We start from the raw sequence: 16,458 nt of genomic DNA, 5'->3' as shown, positions 1-16,458 counted from the left end.
TTACAGGAGAAACAAGCTTTTGAGACCTCAAATGGATTTCATGCACATCCATATATCTCAAAGTACCATCATACAAATTTTCAAACTTCAATTCACTCAGACGCACCGTCAGCAGCTCAAACAGTCAACAGACGACCCGTTTGACCAAAAAAATCAACAGACAGTCAAAAATGAAATTTTTTGTCAAAGTCCATATTTTGTCAAAGGATTCATCATTTGATCATTGGATGATCATAATTCATCAAGGAAAGATCAAAAATCAACAAAACCCTAAGATTCAAAATTAGGGTTTTTGCCTGAAAAGTCAACTCAACTTTGACTGATCATAACTCTCTCATCCTTCATCCAAAAAATTCAAACCAAAGCTCATTTTGAAGGAAATTAAATTATCTTTCAAATGCAATTGATCCCATGGTCATTGCATTCACCATTTGAAAAATATGACCAAAGACATTACAGGTCATTTTCAAAGTCAACAAAAAAACACTTTTTTGAAAAGGACACACAAGGAGCATCAAAAATCATTTTGACATCAGACCAAAGGCATTGGTTAGAGGACTCTTTGAGGTTTCCAAAAAGTGCAAGAACTCCTTCATATGACAAAAATTGAGGGATTTACACCTTGTTGAAGTTGGCTAAATTTTGGGAAAATGCATGAAATCAACATTGCTCAAAAATGTATTTTTTCCAAATGGGGCCAAGTTTTCATGGTTCAAACATCATTTCCATAATATTATGGGCCTCCCACGACCAAGACAAGGCCCACACCTTTTTTTATCCATTTTTTGCTTAATTTTATCTTATTTTAAGATTAAATTAAAATAAAAATGAATGGATAATGGGTAGCTTACAATCCAAGCATGACTCACCCAAGGAATCTCTGATTTTCTGCAGAGAATTGAAGAGCAAGGAAAGAGCATTGAAGAGAAGAAGACTTGGTCAATAATTCAAAGGTTTTTAATATAAAAAAATCAAGAATTCCACAAAGGAAACTAGATGCTTCTTGGCTTCAATTCTAAGCACAACATAGTCTATATAAAGGCTATAACACTTCACAAACAGAAGAGACAGAAATCAGAGCCATTCTTATGCTTGTACCATGCTTGTAACCACTTAAACTTTTCAAAGAAATTTCAAATTCGAATTTTTAATTTCAGTCAATTTCAATACAAACTAAGCATTCAAACATCATCTCTGAGCTTCACTGAAACTATTCCAATCAATTGCAAGTCTTAAACCTCACTGAATCGAGCTACACAGGTCACGATTTGCTCAAACTAAAACTGACTTGTATCTCATAACACAAGCATATCTAGCACGATGTAGACATATATTTGAACTTGGTGTGGTGTGTAGATCATTTCTGGAACTTTATTTGAGTTTTAGACGCTTACACACGAAGTTACCATTCTAGGGTTCATAATCTCAAAATTAGGGCTTTCTGAAATAGGCAAAATTAGAGGATCTAAGTGGTACCATTGAGTTCGTATGGATCAGACGAGTTGAATGGATATGTCGCGCCAAATTTATTTTTAGGTTTACCCCTATTCGTTATTTTGCAGGTCTGAAGCTCATCAGTTACAGCGCTCTTTTCATAAAAGCGCTGTAAAAGGTCCTAGCAAGAGGTTGAAGATGATGAGGTGTCCCTACCTCATTAGACAGCCAGCGCGCGCGTTCTTTTGAATTTTCCACTAATCCAGTGCTTTGCAGGTGTATTGATGGCCATGTGTCTCAATATCTGAGCCTTCAGATTCACTTTCCAGCTCATCCAACGCACCTGACACGCCAGTCCATACCATGGACTCTCCAATCAACCACATCTGATTAGTATCCTTTTATTTTCTATTTTATTTTAATTTTCTTTGCAAAATTAATTAAAAATAGTTTTAAAAATCCAAAAAATACACAAAAAATATTTTTAGACTTCTAAAATAATATATTATTTTCTGAAATAAAAATATTTCATTTTTCTTCAAAATTTCAATATTTTGCATAATTAATTAGTATATATTTATACATTTGCTTTTTAATTATTCTAACCAATCAAAAATCATAAAAAAATTGTTCTTTATATAAAATATTGTTTATATATTATAAACTAATTTTGTACATATTTTGAATAATTTTCTCTTTGAGTTTTAATTATTTATGTAATTATTTGCATAATTATGTATTAATTAGCTTAATCAATTTCAAATCAATTTCAAAAATTCCAAAAAAATTAGTTTTGTTTTAAAATTAATTGACAAATATTTTGTACATATTTTAAACTTAATTTCTAGGTTTAAATATATTTTCATCTTTTTTCTTCATTTTAATTTAATTAATCATGCATTAATTATAATTAAAATCAATCATAAAAAAAATCCAAAAACATGCCTTTTATTTTTCTTGCAATTTAAATTCCTAGATAAATGTATAGGATGTCAAATTCATGTAAATAGGCTAGTTTACATTTCCTGCACAATCGATGTAATAGCGTAGATTTACTTTCCGCACTTTACATTTCCGCATTTTAATTTCCAGCAAATATAAACTGTGTGTATGTCAAAGATAAAATTGAACCGTTAGATCACTAACTTCAAAGATAAAATATCTGAATACAAACACAATCACACTTGCACCTTTTAAGGTAATCCCTTCTCATTCTTTTCAAAATCAAAGTCAAAATTCCACTGTTTCGAGTACAAAATCGAACCTTTTGTTTGTATCCGGTGAAAGGATAGATTTTTAAAGGAAATAAGGATAAAGACCTTACAACTCAGGGTAGACCTCCTAGTTTGCTTGCTCAAATCAAAACAAACAAAATTCTCATACACTGTTGTTTTTCAAAACAAAACTTTCCAAAAAGACGATACTTTGTATACATCCAAACACGGATCATTACAAAGTTAACGTTCTTTTCAAAACATCTTTCGAAAGATAAACAAACATTTTGTATACATCCACACAAGGATCATTACAAAATTCAATTTACAAAGGTATTTGAAACCACATATGAGCATTCTAAAGCAATTGAAAAATGATCAAAAAACAAGTGAGCTAAGCAAACTTAAGAGCCCATGGATAACCATGGATACAAAGGGTGCTAACACCTTCCCTTTGTATAACCTACCCCCTTACCCTGAATTTCTTAAAGGTCTTTTTTCTGTTTCTTTTATAAACCTTTCCTTAATTGGATAAAATAAAAGGTCGGTGGCGACTCTGTGAATTTTCAAAAATGCGAAAGCATAAGCGATAAAAAAGAGTCAGTTCACGTATCTCTCCCGCTCAGAGGTATGGCCCGAGAAAAAACGGAGGTCCACAATGTGGCTATGCATACGCGCATCTTCATAGAAGTTCTAAGGATATATATTTCTTCTGTTTCAGATATTCCTGCATTCTTTTAACAACATAAACTTCTAGTACACAAGTTAGAAAATATTTGTCTTTGATTCCTAAGACTTGTCCAGATAATGTTCAGATCGTTCATAATAGTAATTTTACTTTATGAGTTCAATGATCAGAGTACTTGATATAGAATTAGATGTTCTGTTCAAAATTTAAATATCAGTGGTCTCTTTCTTTTAGAGATATACGTTTCAAATTATATAATGATGATTAAGATTCTCCTCCTTTCTACTTTCTTAAGATTGCTTTCTTTAAAATTTATACTGCCTTGGATAATTCTCCCCCTATTTTTTCATAATCAAAAAGTGTATGGTGATGTATGGAATGTATGAGTCATTTTAGCCAGGTAGGATTGTTATAAGCATTAAAATATCATGTTATCCTAGACAAAAACAATAGTCAAAAGAAAATATTCATTGATTGGAAAAAGCGTTCATGAAAGATATAGACTCAAGATACTAAGACACAGACTCCTAGTAGTTATATTTATAATATCCTCCATGAAAGAAAAAATGATCACAGCGCTGAGCATACAGTGCTTCCCTCTTGTTCGAAAGTTCTGAAGTGCGAAGTGTGTTCACTATTCCTGCAGATTCAAAACAAGCTGACAGGACTCTTCCATAGGTTATGAAGAATTCTTGACCACACTTGAAAGCTATTAGATACTCTCTCAAGTGTCCAAAGATGATCGCAGAAAGGTTTATTGGTTTATTTTATTCCAGGCGATTGATCTAGAACCTATCTCTAGCATACAGAATTTTATGGAATTTTCCTCGAGGAATGAGGTTTGAAAGAATCATCCTAAACAAGACTTGTTTGGATGAATAGAGGTAGTAGGGGTTGTTTCTGAGACGACGAGCTAGTCTGCTCAAGTCGTTTGGAATGACAAATGCATTGGCATAGTCAAAGACAGTGAGACATGCAACATTATTCCTAGCTGGACATCCAATTACCTCAGCAATGGATGCTTCAGAAATTGTAAGCTGAATTTCATTAATGGAGGAAGTAATACTCAGGTTATCTTCACTGAATGAGGCATTGACCCATAAATTTTTCACTAGGTTTGGAAGGACAGAACCATTCAGGAGAGAAATGTAGGATTCCCATCCTTGTTTATGGCAGAGGTTGATATAATAGTTGTCTCTTTTGGCTAACCATAAATTATGTTCTTTAATAACAGTGAGGGTTGTTTGCGAGGCCATGATGGAATGGATTGTTGGATGTTTGAGAATTTTGACTCAGGAAGGTTTTTATAGGGGATTGATGAGAGAGTGAAACGTTTTGCTTAGGTAATCAATGCATAGATTCACATACATTATGGAATGAAGAGAAAAATGTTTCAATGACCAAGAAATAGTAGCGTTATGATTAAAGACATTTTAGAGATAACGTAGAAAAATTAATGCAACAGTTACCAATGACTTATTACTCATTCTGCTTTACACGTGCGACCTTTCAAATATTGAACATGTGCTCAAATTCTCAAGTTTATATGGATTGGCAGTTTTATCTGCTGAACTTCTGACTCATCTTAGAAAATAAACTTCTGAACCGAGTAGGTCAGATAGTTCTAGATGATAACTTTTAATAAGTTATACTTCAGATAGTTCAAATGTAAGCACAATAGATTTTGAACATGATTTCATTTAGGACACAATTCCATACTAATATTCTTTAGAATGAATTTGAATCTATCTTCAGAAAATGATTTTGTGAAAACATGAACCCATTGATGGTATGTATTAGTAAAGTTTAAGCTTAATATCCCTTTCTGAATATAGTCCCTGATGAAATGATGCTTAATTTCTATGTGTTTAGATTTGGAGTATATAATAGGATTTTTAGAAAGACATATAGTAGAAGTATTATCACAGAAAACAGGAATCTTACGCTCATAGATGTGATAATCCTCTAACTGACTTTTCATCCAAAGCATTTGAGTACTACAGCCTGCAGCAGCCACATACTCTACTTCTGTAGTTGATAGTGCAATTGTGGCTTGCTTTTTGCTATACCAGGAGATCAGATTATTTCTTAGAAACAGACAGCTTCCAAATGTACTTTTATGTTCTATTCTATCTCCAGCAAAATCAGCATCACAATAACCTACTAAATTAAACTCTTTGTATTTTCTGTAACATAGTCCAACATTAGTAGTACCTTTCAATTACCTCAGAATTCTCTTGACAGCAATCAAGTGTGATTATCTAGGATCTGATTGGAATCTTGCACATAAACACACACTAAACAGAATATCGGGTCTAGATGCAGTTGGGTAGAGTAGTGATCCAATCATACCTCTGTAGAGCTTCTTATCTACTTTCTTACTTACCTCTTCTTTACCTAAGATGCAAGTAGGACGCATTGGGGTTTTTGCTTCTTTAATTTCTGATAACTTGAATTTATTCAGAAGTTCTTTGACATACTTTGTTTGATGTATGTAAGCACCTTTAGAAGTTTGGTTTATTTGAATTCCCATAAATAATTTTATCTCACCTATCATGCTCATTTCAAATTCTCCCTGCATAGACTTAGCAAATTCTCTTCCAAGAGAGATATTAGAGGTTCCAAAAATAATATCATCCACATATGTTTGACAAATTAAGATATCATTTTTGAATGATTTACGAAATAGTGTTGTATCAACTTTCTCTCTTGTGAAACCTTTATCTAAGAGGAATGAACTAAGTCGTTCATACCAAGCTCTGGGAGCTTGTTTTAGACCATATAAAGATTTCTTTAGTTTAAATACATGTTCGGGATATATAGAATCTTCAAATCCAGGGGGTTGATGAACATACACCTCTTCTTCGATATAACCATTCAAAAATGCATTTTTAACATCCATTTGATATAGTGTTATGTTAAGTTGAGCAGCATAAGCAATTAATAATCTGATTGACTCTAATCTGGAGACTGGGGAAAATGTTTCATTATAGTTAATACCTTCTTGGTGACTATACCCTTAAGCAACCAGTCGTGCCTTGTTTCTGATGACTTCTCCTTGCTCATTTTTGTTCCTGAATACCCACTTTGTTCCAATAATGTTGAATCCTTCAGGTCTTGGAACTAGATCCCATACATCATTTCTGGTGAATTGATTTAGTTCTTCTTTCATAGCAATGATCCAATCTGTATCTTGAAGAGCTTCATCTACTGAAGTTGGCACAATCACTGACACTAATCCAAATAATGAATTCTCATTATTTCTTAGGAATGCTCTAGTTCTGATAGGATCATCTTTCTTGCCAAGACTTCTAAATGATGTGTAGTTAGTCTTGGAAATCTTTTATGAGGACTCTCTTCAGATATTGTCATGTTTTCCATGGTTGATGTGATTTCTGATGCATCTTTATCTTCTGAACCATCTAGATTTGAGAGTTGCTCTTCTGTATCTGCAAAATTTTCAGTCTGCTTTGGCTTTTGATGGCCAAGCTTATCATCAAATCTGATATTGATTATTTCTTCAACAATTAAGGATTCTGTATTATATACTCTATAGCCTTTTGAGCATTCAGAATATCCTAGCAGAAAACACTTTTGTGCCTTAGAATCAAACTTGTTTAGATGTTCTTTAGTGTTAAGAATAAAACAAGTACAACCAAATGGATGAAAATATGGAATGTTAGGTTTCCTATTCTTCCATAGTTCATAGGGATTCTTTTCAAGAATAGGTCTTATGGACACTCTATTTTTAATATAGAATGCAGTGTTTACTGCTTCTGCCCTGAAATGCTTAGCCATATTAGCTTCATTAATCATAGTTCTAGCCATTTCTTGTAATGTTCTATTTTTACATTCTACAACCCCATTCTGTTGAGGTGTCCTAGGGCAGGAGAAATTGTGAGAGATTTCATTGTCCTTAAAGAAATTCTCAAAGAGATGATTCTCAAATTCTCCTCCATGATCACTTCTAACCTTAATGATTTTAGACTCTTTTTCATTTTGTATTTGATTACAGAAATCAAAGAATAAAGTATGTGTTTCATCTTTATGTTTTAAGAATTTTACCCATGTCCATCTGTTGTAGTCATCTACAATGACCAATCCATACTTCTTGCCTCTTATTGATGCAGTTTCTACTGGACCAAATAAATCAATATGTAGAAGTTCTAAAGGTCTATAGGAAGAAACAACATTTTTAGATTTGAAAGAGGATTTTGAGAACTTTCCCTTCTGACATCTTCACAAAGAGCATCTGAGTTGAACTTTAGATTGGGGAGTCCTCTTACCAAATTGAGTTTGTTGAGTTGAGATAATCTCCTCAAGCAAACATGTCCCAATCTTCTGTGCCAGACCCATTGCTCATCATTAACAGAGGAAGACAAGTTACTTTCTGAGATTTTAGTTCAGAAAGATCAATCTTTTAAATGTTATTCTTTCTCTTACCAGTAAAGAGGATTGATCCGTCTTTGTGACTAACAGACTTGCAAGACTTTTGATTAAAGACTATATCATAACCATTATCACTCAATTGATTAATAGATAACAAATTATGAGCTAATCCTTCAACTAGTAAAACATTAGTTATAAAGGGAGAGTTACCATTACCAATAGTTCATGATCCGATGATCTTTCCTTTTTGGTTCCCTCCAAATCTAACATCTCCGCCAAATTTAAGTTCCAAGCTTTAGAACATAGACATTCTTCCCGTCATTTGACGCGAACATCCAGAGTCCAGGTACCATGACTGGTGTTTTGACTTCACTGCTAAGGGCATCCACAACATAGATCATTTTCTCCTTAGGTACCCATATCTTTTTGGGTCCTTTGATGTTAGTGTGCCTGAAGCTTTGTTTTAGCTTAGGTCTAGCACAATAATTTCCAGAATAGGATGTATATTTAATGTCATGAGTGTGACCATAGTTAAAATGTGTGTGCAGTGGTTTATATTTGATTTCCATATCATCAATTGGTTTAGGTTAATATGGTTCCTTACCCTTAGGTGTTTTATAACCAATTCATGTTCGATTATTTCTACTTACACCATAAATCATAGAAGCTATTTTGCTTATGTTTATACTTTTAATAAGAAACTTTTGAAAACTATCATCATATTCTTTCAAAATATCATATTTTAAAGTACTATCTGACTTAAGGGTTTTTTGTGTTTCCAGTTCCTCTATGAGTTGTATATTGTTATCTTTAAGTTCAATATTTTCTTGTTTAAGTTTCTTTGTTTCATCTAGCAAGTCGTTATTTAGCCTTTTAAATCTTGCTCTTAATCTATTGTGACTTTCTAGAATTTCTGATAAGCTTTCTTCAAGCTCTTCTCTAGTGAGTTCAGAAAATACCTCATTAGTTTCTACTTCTGAATCTGATTCATTTTCGGTGGTGGCCATGAATGTTATGTTGGCATGTTCATCTTCTGAGTTGTATTCGTCTTCAGATGATTTAGAGTCATCCCAAGTAGCCATCAGACTTTTCTTCCTTTCAAACCTTTTCTTAGGCCTGTCTTTTTGCAGTTAAGGACATTCACTTTTGAAGTGTCCTAATTCATTACATTCATAGTATACACTACCTTTTATGCTTGACCTTCTATATTTAGAGGATTCTCCTTTCTATTCTGGTCTTCTGAAGTTTCTGAACTTCCTTTGCTTGCTCTTCCATAGTTGATTTACTCTTCTGGAGAGAAGGGACAACTCGTCTTCTTCCTCTAATCCGGACTCACTTAAGCATTCTTCCTTAGCCTGCAGAGCATTAGTTTCAAATTTTTTAACAGATTTAAGAGCTATAGTCTTACCTTTCTTTTGAGGCTCATTTGCGTCGAGCTCAATCTTATGACTTCTTAACACACTAATAAGTTCTTCAAGAGATACTTCATCAAGATTCTTTGTGACTTTGAACGCTGTAACCATTGACCCCCATCTTCTTGGTAGACTTCTGATTATTTTCTTTACATGATCAGCTTTCGTGTATCCTTTGTTTAGAACTCTTAGACCAGCAGTCAAGGTCTGAAACCGTGAGAACATGACTTTAATGGTCTCATCATCTTCCATCTTGAAGGCTTCATACTTCTGGATTAAGGCCAGAGCTTTTTTCTCTTTGACTTGAGCATTGCCTTCATGAGTCATTTTGAGTGACTCAAATATATCATGTGTCGTATCCCTGTTGGTGATTTTTCTCATATTCTGCATGTGAGATAGCACTTAGCGAGATAGTTATGGCTTTGTGATGACTTTTGAATTCTTTCTTTTTTTATCTGTCATGTTCTTCCTTGCTATCTTTGCACATGCATCTTCAGGATGATTGTAGCCATCTGCCACAATATACCATAGGTCAGGATCTTGTCCTAAAAAGAAACTTTCTATCCTATCTTTCCAATATTCAAAATTTTCTCCATCGAACACAGGGGCTTTTGTGTAATTGTTGTTGTTTAAATCATTAACCATATTGTTTTCCTTCTGGATATTTCTCTGACACGGTTAAGTGTTTGCACCCAGAACCAGGAGCTCTAATGCCAATTGAAGGTTGAGAAAACACTTAGAAGGGGGGTTGAATAAGTGATTCTTTTTCGTTTGAAGGAAAAATAGATAGAACACGGTTATTTTTGTCCTGGTTCACCTTCTCAATAAGGCTACCTCCAGTCCACCCTCAACAAGGTGATTTGCCTCTCTCAACGAGGACTTAATCCACTATAATCAGAACCTGATTACACTTGCACGACCAACCGTCGTGACTCACAATACAATGCACGAGCCAAACTGCTGGTGACTAACAATCATGCACAAACTAACTGTTTGTGACTAACTGACTTCTAAGATTCAACTAGTCCTAGACTTTTCTTAAGACTTATGACCCGACAGGTCTCTCAAGGACTCAGTTACTACGTAACTTCTGATGACAGTGTATAGGGTTGCTTCTAAAAAGTTGTAATCACCACTGTGATATTTCACTAAGATTAAATACAAAGTTATGAACTCAGAATATGAATATGAGAGTTTTTGCTTCAGAGAGTTTTCTTCACACTTGATGATTTTTGAGAGTAATGATGTTCTCGTGTGTGATTGTTGTCGTTGTTTGATTCAAATGATCATGAAGATATATATATATATATATATATATATAGCTTCAAGATTTTTTTCCGTTAACTTCAACTCTTGTACGCATCATTAAATGGTTTGCGTGTTATCTTAGCTTTTGTTTTCTCCAAGGATTTGCATGTGGATAGCTTCTTCAATCAACCTTGGGAATTGCGATTTTGGAGTGTTGCATCTATTTTACTAATGATTATGTCTTTAACGACATTATTTTGAAACCGTCTTCGTGATCTCCTGTTCAGCCTTGCATTTCATCTTCTGTTATAGATGTGTTCGCAGCGGTTTGGTGCAGTAACAGAAGTTGCCTTAAGACTTGAGTATCTCTTGCATTTGTCCAGCTTTGTGTATTTGTCAAGTTCTGATTGTGCTGGTACTAGTACATCTTCTAAAATCAGAAATATATAATTAGAGTACCATGTTTTCTTTATACAAAATTTATTTTCTTGTTATCATCAAAACATTAAAATATGATTAGAACCAAATTATGTTCTAACAATATTATCATATCTTGGGCAATGGATGTGGCTATAGATTCAAAACTAAAAAACAGTTACTGATGACATAGTCATTGAAGGAGTTAGATAGATAAACCACAATCAAGTTTAGATGGCATATAATATAGCGTTAGACCTTGAAGAAAGCATGTATCATATGACAACATTTTAGATAGTTGAAACCAAATGAAAAGAATCAAAGGTTGCATGTGTAGTGTGGGTTTTGATTCACATTAAAGTCCCACATTGATTTTTTAACAATTGTGGTTAGTGTTTAAATAGCTAATTAATACTACAATTGTAATCTTGGATATTGGGCTAATACTGAAGTGAGATGGACTTGAGGTCCAAAGTACTTATAAAAATTTTAAATATTAATTAATTTCTAAAATAACTTAATTAAAATTATTAATTAATTATTCTAAAAAAATTATTAGTTAATACCTAAAATAAACTAATTTTAATTATATAAAAAATTATTAAAACAAATTATCCTAATAACCATTGTCATGTTATTAAAATTAATTTTGTATCCTAATCATCAATTCCACATATGCAAAATTGGAGGGGGACCAACGAAATCCCAAGAGATGTAAAATTTAGGGACCAAAAAGCTAGATTTTAAAATAGGACTAAAAGTTAAAAAAATATAAAAATAGGGGACCAAAAGTACATTTAATTTTAATAATTAATTAAATTTTAAATAATAAAATATAAACACGTTTCCATTTGATTTGAGTCGTGCATGATTCTAAAATTTTAGTCATATTTTCTTTTGTATTACATGTTGGTTTGAAATATATACTCTCACTAACCGCTCTCCACTATCTTTACTCTACCTAATCCATCAAAAATATAGCAAAAAAATAGTTGGACATGCTCACATAGCGGCGTGAGTATTTCGCTGAAGAATGTAAGGCAAATCTATAGGCATTCATATTTTCTTATACATTGACAAGTATCTTATTGCCATAAGTCCTCTAAAATCTCGATGACCCCCCTCTCCTTTTTGCTCAAGTAGTCATGGTTGAAGTCATTTATGGTCATAGAGTCATATGTCTAGTATGAAGGAAATCAATTTTCTCCGCCCCCCTAAATATTACCATGGAAATCTAGTCTCGTTTTCTTACTCTCACAAACCTATCTTTCCAGTTTTGTAGCTATTTGAATGAGAAGTGAAAAGTACCCTCCCGGGCAAGGCACCTAGGGTCACCTAGCCGTCATTGCTCCCCGTCTTAATGCATTAGAATGAGAAGGCCCATTAGTCGGGTGATATTTGGGAGTGAGAGAGGTTAAATATCTTAAGCACTTTACACTTAAACATTGTGAATGGAATTAGCACCCCTAAGTAATAAATGACATGAAGATGCATATAAAAGAACTCCGTTTTAGAGTCAGTAAGGGCCACCGTGTTAACCCTATCCTCTCTTCAGAACAAGGTTCTAATATAACACCTTTTTCATCACCTAATCATAACATACTTATGCTCATATGGGTGGAAATTGTAATTCAAATTTTACTTAGTTTTATCAATGGTTTCAAAATATTTAACTCCTAACATATCGAAGAATTGGTCTTCATCAGTAACCAGGCATGTCTTGGGAAAGAATATGGTAAAATGGGATCAGGATTACTACTAGAATCGAAAATGCTATTGTAACTGTCAAACGTTCTCCACACAATGTCTCCATATATCATTCTTTATACAATGTCTTCACATCTCCAACTTCCCCACATTCTCCACACAGTGGCTCATCCAACCGTCTTACATTCTCCACACATTGTCTCTACATCTCAACATCTCCCTAATGAGTAGAAGTTTCTCTAAAGTTTTTATTGAAGGATAGAAAAACACTTAGAAAGGGGGGGTTTGAATAAGTGTAGTCTAAAAACTTGAACGATAAAAACAATTTGCACAGTTATTTTTATCCGGGTTCATTGTTAACTAAACTACTCCAGTCCACCCCCACGGAGTGATTTACCTAACCTGAGGATTTAATCCACTAATCGCAACAAATTACAATGGTTTTCCACTTAGCCCACGACTAAGTCTTCTAGAGTATCCTGATCACAACCTGATCACTCTAGGAACAAATGCTTAGACACAAGCTAAGACTTTCTTAGAGTATCCTGACCACCATGTGATCACTCTAATTACAACTGCTTAGACACAAGCTAAGACTTCCTAGAGTATCCTGATCAACACTTGATCACTCTAGTTACTTACAAATTAATGTAATCAATTCTAAGAGTATTACAAATGCTTCTGAAAAGCTATAATCACAACAGTGATATTTCTCTTAACGTTTAAGCTTAACCTCACTAATATATTACAACAGCAATGTAGTGAGCTTTGATGAAGATGAAGTTTCTGAGCTTTGAGTTGAACAGCGTTTCAGCAAGTTTTTCAGAATAAGTTCGTTCAGGATTGGTAACCTTGCTTCTCATCAGAACTTCATATTTATAGGCACTTGAGAAGATGACCGTTGGGAGCATTTAATGCTTTGCGTATTCCGTACAGCATTGCATTTAATGTTTCACGCTTTTGTCAACTACCTCGAGCCTTGTTCACGCTGTGTCTACTGACGTTGCCTTTAATAGCTTCCAACGTTCCTTTTGTCAGTCAGCGTAGCCTGCCACCTGTACTTTCTTCTGATCTGATGTTTGTGTATACAACGTTTGAATATCATTAGAGTCAAACAGCTTGGTGCATAGCATCTTCTTGTCTTCTGACCTTGAAGTGCTTCTGAGCGTGATACCATGAGAACTTCAGTGCTTCTGCTTCTGATCTCAAGTTCTTCTGATGCTTCCATAGACCCATGTTCTGATTCTGCCTTGACCATCTTCTGATGTCTTGCCAGACCATGTTCTGATGTTGCATGCTGAACCTTCTGAGACAAAGCTTCTGAGCGCTGATTTGTGCATACTCTTTATATATTTCCTGAAAGGGAAATTGCAATGTATTAGAGTACCACATTATCTCACACAAAATTCATATCCTTGTTATCATCAAAACTAAGAATATTGATCAGAACAAATCTTGTTCTAACAATCTCCCCCTTTTTGATGATGACAAAAACATATATAAATGATATGAATAGGGGTGCTCGCAGTGTGGTTTGGGCGGTTTTGACGAAAAAAATCATCCGAACCGCAAGAGAAAAAATAGTGCGGTTTGGTTTGGTTCGGTTGACTTTTAAAAAAAAACGAACCAAACCAACCCAAACTAATGCGGTTTGGTTCGGTTTGGTTGGTTCGGTTTTTTACAAATATTTTATTGAGCCATACATACACATATATATGACAACATAATTTTATATTTAGACATTCATACACTAACAAATAACAACAAAACTCGTCATATTTTGACAACGATTTTCCATTTAATATGTAAAAATTAAATTAGACAAAAGTGGAATATTAAATATAAAATAATAGCATAAAACAATATAAAAATTATTATAATGAAACAAAAAAAATAGAAGAGACGAAAGATTAGTGAAGGTGAAAAAGAAAAAGAAAAAGTGTTGAGAGATTAGAGAAGAAGATGTGCGATAAAAATGAAACTGGAATACGGAACATTTACATAAAAATGAGAAGGTGAAAAAGAAAGAATATAGGAGAGTAAAGATTATAGAAGAAGAGGGAAGATGTATGTGGCAAAGAAGGTGAAATAATGTTATTAGAGATTTGAGAAGATCGAGACTGAAATTATATGTGTAAGGATGAGAAAATTGTTCGTAATCATAAGGCTAATGTATAATAGGTTTAATTTTGGGTTGGATGTGAGTTAAGTAAAATTTAGGTTGTAACATAATGCGGTTTGATTCGGTTTGGTTCGGTTTACAAAATACAAACCGCTAACCGAACCGAACCGTGCGGTTTTGTTAAAAAATGACCCAAACTAATCCGAACCAAATGCGGTTTTTTGCGGTTTCGGTTTGGTTTGGTTTGGTTTGCGGTTTTCTATTGGGTTGGTTTGGTTTTGAGCACCCCTAGATATGAATTTGCGATCAGAAAGAGCAGACGGCTAAAGATAATTTACACAGCTATAGCATAAGCATGTGAATATGTCTCCCCCTGAGATTAACAATCTCCCCCTGAGATGAATAATCTCCCCCTGAAATTAATACTAGAAGAATTTTATAAATAAAAGACTTCTCTGAGTATTTCAGTAGAGACGTTCACAGTGCTCGATCTTCAGAACATTCATGACTTCTGATTTCTGCTTCCATATGACAGCTTCAGAACATTGAATTTCTTTAGATCCTTAGAACATTCACAGCTTCTGATTCCTGCTTCCATCGAACAGCTTTAGAACTTGAATTTCTTTGATCTTCAGAACATTCACAGCTTCTGACTTCTGCTTCCATCGGACAGCTTCAGAACTTGAATTTCTTTAGATCTTCAGAACATCCACAGCTTCTGATTCTTGCTTCCATTGGGACAGCTTCAGAGCTTGAATTTCTTCTTTCATCACTTCATGCTAGAATGTATCAGAACATTGTTGAATGTACCAGGGCATCATCAGAGCATCTCTACATCCTGAAATGTTACAGAACAAAACTAAACGACAAAAGTCAGCATGAATGAGTCAGAACATAGAATATGTTTCAGAACACATAATATGTATCAGAGCCATATAGAATGTATCAGAACAAATAAACATAATGTTTCAGATCATATTCTATCATCAGAATATCTGAACATTCTTCCTTCTTGCTTCTGATTCTGAAGCTTCATAGCACTCAGCTTACTTCAAGAATCCAAGAACTTGATTCATCTTATTGCTTCTCATGTTGATCTTTAAAGAGAATCTTCAATTCCTGCAACAACACAACTTAAAGCATAGAACTTTGCAAGTTCTGTTAGTAAAGCAACTGATTAAATCAAATCATTTATCACATATTTCTCCCCCTTTTTGTCATAACATCAAAAACATAAAAGATTCAGATGAAAAACAAAAAGAAACACATGGAAGAAAAAGATAATTTTCATTGAAGTTCAAGCAGACAAAAGTACAGAAGTACAAGAAGATAAGGAAGAGAAGATGCACAAAACAGATGCAGCAAAAGCAAAAACAAAACAACTAAGACTCAATCTAAGATGACCCTAGCCTTGACAAGATCTTGGCCAGCATCTCTTGAACCCCATTGTTGTGCTCATTCTGCTTCTCTATGAAAGCTCTAAACTCAGCATTGACTGAGCTTTGTTCATCCTGGTTCTTCTGAAGAACTTCCAGAGTCCTTGCAAGACGGGAAGGTTCATCAGAAGAAGCTTCACAGCTTCTATCCAACGGGATGGCATTGTGATCTGTAGCTTCCATTGATATATCATTTGCAGGGATTTCCTCAACAGGAACTGATTCAACAACATGATCTTCTACATCTGCTTCTTGCATAGAAGCATCTCCATACTCTGCAGCAGGAACCTCAGAATCTCCATTCTCAAGTGCCTGAAGAATGGCAGCTAGATTCCTGGGGGCAGAAGGACCTTCAACTTCTGGAATGACCAAGCTTGGGTCTTTCTTAGAA

This window comes from Vicia villosa, linkage group LG7, assembly GCF_029867415.1.
Source record: "Vicia villosa cultivar HV-30 ecotype Madison, WI linkage group LG7, Vvil1.0, whole genome shotgun sequence".
Classification (NCBI taxonomy): domain Eukaryota; kingdom Viridiplantae; phylum Streptophyta; class Magnoliopsida; order Fabales; family Fabaceae; genus Vicia; species Vicia villosa.
Note: the sequence above shows the minus strand (reverse complement) of the source record.